Raw genomic sequence first — 9891 nt, 5'->3', positions numbered from 1 at the left:
TCCATTTCTTTGTGCCTAAAATGTCTACGGGCTTCTTTGTCTTCTTTAACAAGTCAGTGGAGTCCTCTGCACCCTTTGTCCTGTGGTTGCTCTTTCTTTGGTGACCCAGAAGACAGGTGCTGGTATCAGCCACCGAAGAAGTGGACGATGGTGAGGCCATTACCATTAGCACTCTCGGAAGCATCTGGCCTTTAGTGCCACACCTCACCAGGTGCCAGGATGCACCTGCTTCTGACACTCTGCTGCCCTCTGAGCGGATGGGACCTGCTTTGCTACTGATGCTTGTGCACAGATGGCTGTCAGCAAGCACTGGCCTCTCACGCCCTGGACTGGCCCCAGGGATCGACCTGTCCATCCAGTCTGGCCTTTCCCCTCTAACAAGTGCTCATTGATCATCTGTCTGGCCTTGGGCTTGCTGGCAGTGCAGGCCTGAAGCAGTGGAGAGAAAGGAGTCACTCCCTAAAAACGTCACTAACAGCACTATGCCACATTTTCTGTAGAAATAAGGTAGGATGAGATGAAATGTATATATTCATATTTGCTTCTGTGTGTAAGTGAATTCCAGAGGGACAAGTTGTGATGGGGATGAAGATGAGAACAAGGCAGAGGGGGTCAGGGATGGTATTGAGGCTCTTTTTATTTTAAAAATATTTTTAACCCCCCTAAAGGTATGATTCAAAAGTAATATTTATTTTATTTATTGATTTTTTAAAAATGTTTATTTTTGAGAGAGAGAGAGAGAGACAGAGCATGAGCGGGGAAGGGGCAGAGAGAGAGGGAGACACAGAGTCTGAAGCAGACTTCAGGCTCTGAGCTGTCAGCACAGAGCCCGACATGGGGCTCGAACCCACAAACTGAGAGATCATGACTTGAGCCAAAATTGGATGCTCAACCCACTGAGCCACCCAAGCGCCCTCAAAAGTAATATTTAAAAACTTAGATGAGGCTCTAGGCGGTCAGTAGCCAAAACTTAAAAGTTTTCATTTATTTTTATTTTTTTATCATTTTTAAAATTTTATTTTACTTACTTTTTAAGTAAACTGCATTCCCAACATGGGGCTTGAACTCACGACCCTGAGATCAAGAGTCTCACGTTCCACTGACTGAGCCAGCCAGGTGCCCCCTAAACTGAGTGGTATAGACGACTCCTGAGACTTTGGAAGGTGGGGAGTAGGTCACCTCGAAGACTCTTTCTTTCATTCTCAATGAGACAGGGTCCACCCTTGCTGATGGGTCACTTCACGTGGAATGAAGAGTCACATCCCTCCCCCTTTGCCAGGATGCCGCGGTGGCTTCTGAGAAGACCCTCCCCGGATCGCTTAGGTGTGGTTGGAAGTTCAGCCACAGTGCTGGGCTGCGCGTTGCCTGTCTGCAGGTGCGTGCAGTATTTTGCATCTGTGTACTCACGAGTGCGCGTGGGGTGATGGTCATCCAGGGAAAGGCACGGTGGATTCGATCCAGAAGGTCCAGGCTTATGCCTTAGTTTTGTGGCTGACTATTCCACCACGGGCAGGTCACTTGTCCTTACTGATCCGTGGCACCTCGATCTACAGCGAGGATGAGACTCATCTATAACTTGCCAGTTCACCAAATTGTGGAGTGCAGTAATGTACGTGGAAGTGCTGTGTGAGCCAGAAAGCAGTAAATAAATGCTGGTTTAAACAAACTGCCTGCGAATTATCACAGCCCGCTTTGTTGCCTAGAAATGCCCTTTGTAATCAGAAGAAACCTACATCTTGACCGCCCGCTTGTTCACGAGTGGCTGTTTCCCCAGGGTGCTTCGGAGGGGAGCTCGGACACTGCTGGGGATGCGAGCAGGCCATGGCATGTTTTTTTCTTGGCCCGTCCTCTGTCATTTGATCATCTTGGACACGGGGACTTCTCTGTCCTCCGCAAAAACATTCTTCAGTTTATTAGTTACTATAATTACTCGCGTACTTGTGTTCAATTCCACGACATTTATTGAGCTCTTAAAATGGGCCAGGCTCTCTGGAGAGAAGATGGGAGGGTGGAGAATAAAGACGAATCAGACGTGCTCCTGCTCTCAAGGAGCTTCCAGTCCGGCGAGCGAGTGGGACACGGCGCCTTGGAGCCGGCGCACGAAGGGTGGGTAAGACTACAGCGGGGAAGTATAACCTCCATTTTGGAGCACCTGCTTTGCGCTGGTCTTTGCACTGATCATCTCAGTGACGCCGTTGCCCTCAGTACAGCCCTGAGGGAAAAGCATGATCTCTGTTTTACAGGTGAGGAAACGGAGGCTCAGGGCAAGGAAGGTTAAGATTCTCACCAAGGGGATGCCAGATCCCAGTCAGGACCCCTCTTTTTCCTAAATGGTATTTCTTGCCTCTTAGACCTTCTAGACTTCTAGACTCAACTGTCTTCTAGACTTCTAGACTGTCCACCCTGGCTCACCCTCAGTCACTGTATTATTATTTTTGAAAAAGATCTTATTTTTTTAAAGTAATCTCTGCACCCAACGTGAGGCTCGAACCCACAACCCTGAGATCGAGAATTGTATGCTTTACCGACTCAGCCAGCCAGGTGCCCCCACCCTCAGTCATTTTAAATCCGTCTCCTGGTGGCTCCAGGCTCCAGGGGTACCACGTCCTGGCAGAAGAACACCATCCAGACCCTCCACACCCAAATATCCTTGCCTCTTCTTTCCTGCCACCCGGCCTTCCCCAAGCTCTTCCTTCTGCGTGGAATGCTCTCGTTTGCCCTGCTTCCCCCCCATACCCTTCATGGCCTCTGCTCGATCGTCTCCTCTCTCCAGAGCGTATCCTTAGCTGTGCCACCTCAGTGGTCTCTGTAACGGGCACTTGCCATGTTTTGTAATACACTTATGTGTTGCTTGTCTGTTGACTATAAACAGCCCAAAGGCAGGGAGCATGGCTGGTTTTTTCACAGAGGTACATCCAACACCTGATGTATAGAGTGAGTGTGTGGGTTTTGGTTTACACACTTGGGTATGCCTGAAACCCTGCTTTACAAAAACATTTTCTTCTTTTTTTTTTTTTCAATTAAAAAATTGTAAATGTTTATTTTTGAGAGAGAGAGAGAGAGAGAGAGAGACAGAGCATGAGCATGAGCAGGGGAGGAGCAGAGAGAGAGAGGGAGAGACAGAATCTGAAGCAGGCTCCAGGCTCTGAGCTGTCAGCACAGAGCCTGACTCGGGGCTCGAACTCAAGAACTGTGAGATCATGACCTGAGCCGATGTCAGATGCTTAACCGACTGAGGCTCCAAGAAGACGTCCCCACAAAAACATTTTCAAACTTTTATTTCAAGCCCCCATCCCATGAGGTTGGCGGGGCTCACTGACCTCACCCTCCCCATTCCCCACATCTTGGGGGAACCTCCTCCTGCTTTGCTGACTGGGGGAGGCGAAGGGTCTGTGACAACCTCTGGACCCTCCACCCCTTTCTGGCCAAGACACCGCATGTCTCGCTAACCCCTTCTTTTTCCCCCTCTGCAAACCTCCCTTGGTTTCCTGAGACTTCGACTGAGTGCAGAAGACGGTGCAGAAAGTGCAGAAAGGCTTGCAGGCTTCTGTCCTACCCATTCTCAAAAACCAAAATTCAAAGCAAGCTGTCTGCTCAGGCGGGTTGGGGGAGGAGAGCAAAAGGACCTAAGCTTCTGTGTCAAAATGTCAGTCTAGCCACAAAGAATCCGTATATCCAAAGCTGAAACGTGGGCTCTGCAGGGGTGAAAAAACCTTCCGGGAGAGGCAGTGCCCTCCTGAGATTGGATTTGTTTCAGATCTGAGTCCAGGTTTGCTGAGGGACACGGGTTATGGCAGAACCACTGCAAATAACAATAGTAAATAAGAATGACATTTGTCGAGCACCTGTTCTGTGCCAAGCATTGAACTGGTATTTTGTTTTATTTTTGTTTTAGCCCGACTCCAGAGTTGGGGCTCTTTCTCGAGCTATGGTATCTCTCTTGTAAAAATAAGGTCTTACTCATCACGAGGCTGGCCAGTCAACCACAAATGGCACTGGGTGTTCAGCTCTGGGGAACAGGGGTGAGGGACTCTTGCTTGGCCAGAGGGGATTCTAGGCCAGTTGAAACGGCAACTGGCTCTGTCGGTAGCACATATGAACCCACACCCTCCCATCTTCTAGAAGCTCTCCAGTCTGCTGAGGGACGATTACCAGAGCAAAGTTTGGTCCACTGGCCAAGGAGTGTCAGAATCTATCCTGGTGGGGATAAAAGCTGTTCTGGAGCTCTCTGTCTTTGAATTCGCATGACTAGTACCCAGTTTGGCTGGAAGACTGACTTACGGTCCTTTTAAGTGTGAGACCATTCCCACTTACTTCGTGTGTGTACATTTTGTCACTTTTCCTAGTTTAAGTTACCCGAGGTCTTTTCCATACCGTGTCTCTTAGATTTGTAATGGGATTGAAGCTAGCTAACATTTACTGAGCATTTACTATGTGCCTGGCACTGTTTTAAGTGCTTTACATGGATGAACTCATTTCATTCTTTCAACAACCCCATTATTATTGTCATTTTACAGATGGGGAATCTGAGGTCCGGTGAGGGTAAATAACCTGCTCAAGGTCATGTGATTGTCAGGTGGCAGAGCTGGGCTGTGAACTCAGGCTGCTTGGCTCTAGCCATCTCATGCTTAACCACTCCCCTCTGCAGCCTCTGGTAGCAAAGGTGCAATCTCCTTAAAAAATTCATCTGGAATTTCCGTTCTCATGGATGGCACAGTTTGTGCTCGTGACGCGGAAAGTTCAACAGTTGCAGGAGGACGTCAGGACATGGGGGTGGGGCTGGGGCCACTGTAATGGATGGGGATGAATATTGCACATGAAACCAGAAGCCCTTGGGTTGAATTCTTTTTTTTTTTTTTTTTTTCAACGTTTATTTATTTTTGGGACAGAGAGAGACAGAGCATGAACGGGGGAGGGGCAGAGAAAGAGGGAGACACAGAATCGGAAACAGGCTCCAGGCTCTGAGCCATCAGCCCAGAGCCCGACGCGGGGCTCGAACTCACGGACCGCGAGATCGTGACCTGGCTGAAGTCGGACGCTTAACCGACTGCGCCACCCAGGCGCCCCTAATTCTTTTTTTTTTTTTTTTAAGATTTTTTAAAAAGTAATTTCTACACCCAACATGGGGCTCAAACAACCCCAAGATTAAGAGTCGTATGCACTAACGACTGAACCAGCCAGGCTCCCCACCCCTGGGTTCAATTCTTGGCCATGCTGTCTCCAGAGCCCTGGACCATGGGCAAATCACTTCAACTTTCTGAGCCCTTTCTCTCTCTCTCATGTCAAATGGGATTAAGACACTCTACCTCAGAAGGTTATTGTGGACTAATGAGATTATGAATATTAAAGTGGTTTATAACCAGGATAGCACAACCAACATTTAAGGTAATGAAGTCATTATTGTGTATCATGAAGGTTAGGGAATGGAGGGCCGCCTGGCTGACTCAGTCAGAAGAGCGTGTGGCTCTTGATTTGGGGGGTCATGAGTTTGAACCTCACGTTGGGTGTAGAGATTACTAAAGAAAAATCAACTTTATTTTATTTTAATTTTATTATTTATTTTTTAAAACTCATTTTATTATTGATTTATTTATTAATATAATTGTCAAATCGGCTAACATACAGTGTATAAAGTGTGCCCTTGGTTTTGGGGGTAGATTCCCATGGTTCATCGTTTCCATACAACACCCAGTGCTCATCCCAACAGGTGCCCTCCTCAGTGCCCATCACCCATTTTCCCCTGTCCCCCATCCCCCATCAACTCTCAGTTTGTTCTTTGTTCTAAGAGTCTCTTATGGTTTGCCTCCCTTCCTTTCTGTTTGTAACTATTTTTTTCCCCTTCCCTTCCCTCATGGTCTTCTGTTAAGTTTCTCAAGATCCACATATGAGTGAAAACATATGATATCTGTCTTTCTCTGACTGATTTCACTCAGCGTGATACCTTCCAGTTCCATCCACGGTGCTGCAAATGGCATGATTTCATGCTCTCTCATTGCCAAGTAGTATTGCATTGTGTATATAAACCACAATTTCTGTATCCATTCGTCAGTTGATGGACATTTAGGCTCTTTCCATAATTTGGCTATTGTTGAGAGTGCTGCTATAAACATTGGGGTACAAGTGCCCCTATGCATCAGCACTCCTGTATCCCTCAGGTAGATTCCTAGCAGGGCTATTGCTGGGTTATAGGGGAGAACTATTTTTAATTTTCTGAGGAACCTCCACACTTTTCCGGAGCAGCTGCAGCAGTTTTTATTTTTTATTTTTAAAAAGTTTATTTAAGTAATCCTCTAGAGGTTATTTAATCCTCTAATGTGGGGCTCAGACTCATCATCCCCCAAATCAAGAATTTCATGTTTTTCCAACTGAGCCAGCCAGGCACCCCAAATGAATAAACTTAAAGAAAAACACAACAGATTAAGGAATAGAGTTGGTGAGGAGTGACATAGTAATAAGAGGACAGAGACTGCCCAGGTCTGCTAATAAGATGGTCATCTCGGGGCACTTGGGTGGCTCAGTCAGTTGAATGTCTGGCTCTTGATTTCTGCTCAGGTCACAATCTCACAGTCATGAGACTGAACCCCATGTTGACCTCTGCGCTAGGCATGGAGCCTGCTTAAGATTCTCTCTCTCGGGGTGCCCGGGTGGCTCAGCTGGTTAAGTGTCCAACTCTTGATTTCGGTTCAGGTCATGATCTCATGGTTCATGAATTCAAGCCCCGCGTTGGGTCTGTGCTGACAGTGTGGAGTGTGCTTGGGATTCTCTCTCTCCTTCTCTGCCCATCCCCCACCTCAAACAAACTTAAAAAAAAAAGACACTCTCCCTCTCTCAAAAAAGAAAAAAAAAAAGATTGTCATTCTCTCATGTGCCTGCCCCCAGCTCCCTGGTGTTGGTACTGCTAATGCCTGGTGCCTGCTTAGCCTGTGCCCTGGACTCCGAGCCATTTCCCCGATTCCATCAGTCAGAATGCTGAGCTACTTCAAGCTGGAATTTGTTAAAGGAAATAATGAACGTTAGGTGGTATTTGGGGGAGGAATAGAGAGGAATAACGACCGGCCCCGTGAGTACAGCTTCTCCAGCAAAAGCAGCACTGCTGCTCTCAGAGGACCCACCCGCCTCCACTCCTGTGCTCACTTCTGATTTCAGGTCTTGCACAGGCAAGTCTGCTAGGTGGAACCCAGGTTGCGTCTGTACCCTAGCTGCAAGGGAGTCCGGCAAGGGGCACTCGGCTTTGACCTTGGAGGGACAGTACTCATGGGCAACGATCAAAAATGTAGAGGGTCTGCAAAGGTTTGGGTGGCTGCAGAGGACAAATATCCACTACGTCAGGCTGGTTCCCAACGTGCTTGGTCACAAGACTGTGATTGCAGGGAACGGCTAGGGGAGGACCCACCCCGAGGGCTCCTGGTCCATTTGTGAGGAACCCTAGAGGACGATGTGCTCGTGTGTCTGCATCCGGGTGGTGTGGTGGCGTGGCTTCTGAGCTCTTGGACATACGGGACAGGCCTTGGTGGTGGTACATGTGTCAGACAAGTGTTCTGGGCCTCAACATGGAGGGTGCGGGCATTCAAGTCAGTCTGGGCTGAGGAGAAGGGTGCCAGTGGGGTACTCTGAGTTTCTGCGTTGGTCACCTTTCCTGTTACCTTTGTCTCGCACACACAGTGGCCATTCTTTGAGTATGCAAGGAGCACGCTTGTCGCAGGATTAAAGACTCCACTGGGAACGTTGTGTTGGGGATTGACAATTACAGGTGCAGGAGAACACAACTGGAAAAGCCTCCAGGAGGCCAGGACATCTGAAGTGGGAGAAATGGAGCATTCCCTGATGTCTAATGGGATGAGTTGGCATGAAACAACCAGCGGCCATCAGCATTTCCCCCAAACTTGGATACCAAGTTTGTAGCCTAGAAGCCAGGGACGGGGCCATGAGGACGACCAAGGGGTCGGAGGTAGACTGAACAGAGCCCTTTGCAATGTTCCCGACTGGAAAAGGTACCAAGGCTCTTGAGTATCTCTAAGGAGGTGAGGGCCCTGTGCAAACATCTCTCCAGATAGAGTCTTGGGACCGAGTCACCTGGCTCAGAGTATAAAGGTTTGGGATGGCATATCAGCGTGTTAGGGCTGCCGTAAGAAAGCACCGTAGACTGAGAGGCTTAAACAACAGAGATTTAGCTCAGAGTTCTGGTGACTGGAAGCCTGAGATCAAGATGTCAGCACAGCTATGTTCCCTCTTGAAAATGCTAGAGAAGGATCTGTTCCAGGCCCCTCTCCCAGCTTCTAGTAGCTCCTTGGCTTGTGGCATCCAACTCTGTCTTCACATGGTGTCCTCCCTGAGTGTGCGTCTGTGTCCAAATCTCCCCCTTTTATGACAACACCAGTCCTTTTGGAAAAGGAGCCCACCCTACCCCAGTCTGACTAGGCTGTTTCCATATAAGGCCACCTTCAGAGGTGCCCAGGGTTAGAACTTCGACGTATAAATTTGGTGGGCACACAATTCAATCCATAACAGATGGGTGTCACTCCCGGAGTTCTGGGGCACAGTTCCACATGCTCCATTGGCACACAGCTGACTCACACTGGCGTCTTGTTTCATCCTCTCAACGACCGCCCGCCCTGCAAGATGGGGAGGCCGAGCACATTTCTTTCGATGTAAGAGGCTGGGGGCAGTTAAATGGCTGTGGTTTGGACAGTCACCCTGTACACACCCCCGAGACCTGCTCGGCAGCCTGCTTCCCAGCTGTGACCATGGCAGGGTAATCAGCCTCCCTGCATCTCTGTTGTGGGAAGGCTGAAACGAGTTTGCAGAGGGTCTGGTGCAGTGCAAAGCTAAGTGGGTGTTCACAGGCCCTCACTGCCCTCCCCTCTCCCCTTGTGTGGCTCTCGGTGTCGAAAATCTCTTGAATTGAGCCGAGAGCCAATGAGGGCAGGGGTAGGAGAGCGTATATAACATGCCCAAGGTCACAAGGTTAAACCTCTTTCCCACGCAGAGCACCATCCTGTCCAGCACCCTGTCCCCCATACCCCTTCTCTGCAGGCGTTTTTTTCCCCTCTCCTGGGCTGGCTCACCTTCCCCTGCCCTTTAGCTCCCTCCCAGTTCTGCCCCCACATCGTCTTCTGTCTTCCCAAAGATTGGGGAAGTGGCTGCACTATATCTTCAACACATTTTATTCAGGGGCTGTTATGGATGTAGCCTGGGGCTGGGTGCCCAATTTCAGCCAGACACCGGAGGATCAAACTGGGATCCAGCAGTTCCTTCCAGAGACCTTTGACCTTGGAAAAGGAGATATGACCTTGGAAAAGGAGAAGTGACCTCAGGGAGTGTAGGTGGGGAGGGGGGCTGTGGCAACTGGGCTACAGAATCTTAGAGCTGGATGGAACCCTGGAACACTCCTACTCCAGGCCACAGAGGGGCAAACCCGGGAGGGGAGGTGATGTGCCAAGGTCAAATGTTGGGTGGTGCCCGGTGGCAGAAGCCAGGCATCTGAGGCTATATTGGGACCAAAGGGGGACGTGGGGGCCGCCTTCCGGTGTCTGTGAGCCCAGTTCCCAAGGTTGGAGGGGCTTGTGTCGGTGCAGGGGTCGCCTCCAGGGCTCCTGAGGGGAGGGAGGGGAGGCTAAAAGCAAAGTGGGGGAGCGATCTGGGGATTGTGGGAATGTAGGGCCGTGCACCCGCCCCCGGCCATGCGTGGGGCGCCGGGAGAAGGGGCTGGCGGGCAGGGTGGGTCCTGCGGGGGCTCGCGCGTGGGGGCCGGGCCGGCCGGGGCGGAGTGAGTCACGGCCCGCCCGCTCCCATTGTGCGGCCCGGCGGCGGCGGCGGCGGTGGCGGCGGCGGAGCTGCGGAGCCGAGCGCGAGGAGGTGGAGCCCCGGGCTGCGGGCTCCGGCGCCTGCGTC

This window comes from Lynx rufus, unplaced genomic scaffold, assembly GCF_022079265.1.
Source record: "Lynx rufus isolate CCGP_SWC_20201006 ecotype Redwood Valley unplaced genomic scaffold, mLynRuf1.p SCAF_2, whole genome shotgun sequence".
NCBI classification, from domain to species: Eukaryota; Metazoa; Chordata; class Mammalia; order Carnivora; family Felidae; genus Lynx; species Lynx rufus.
Note: the sequence above shows the minus strand (reverse complement) of the source record.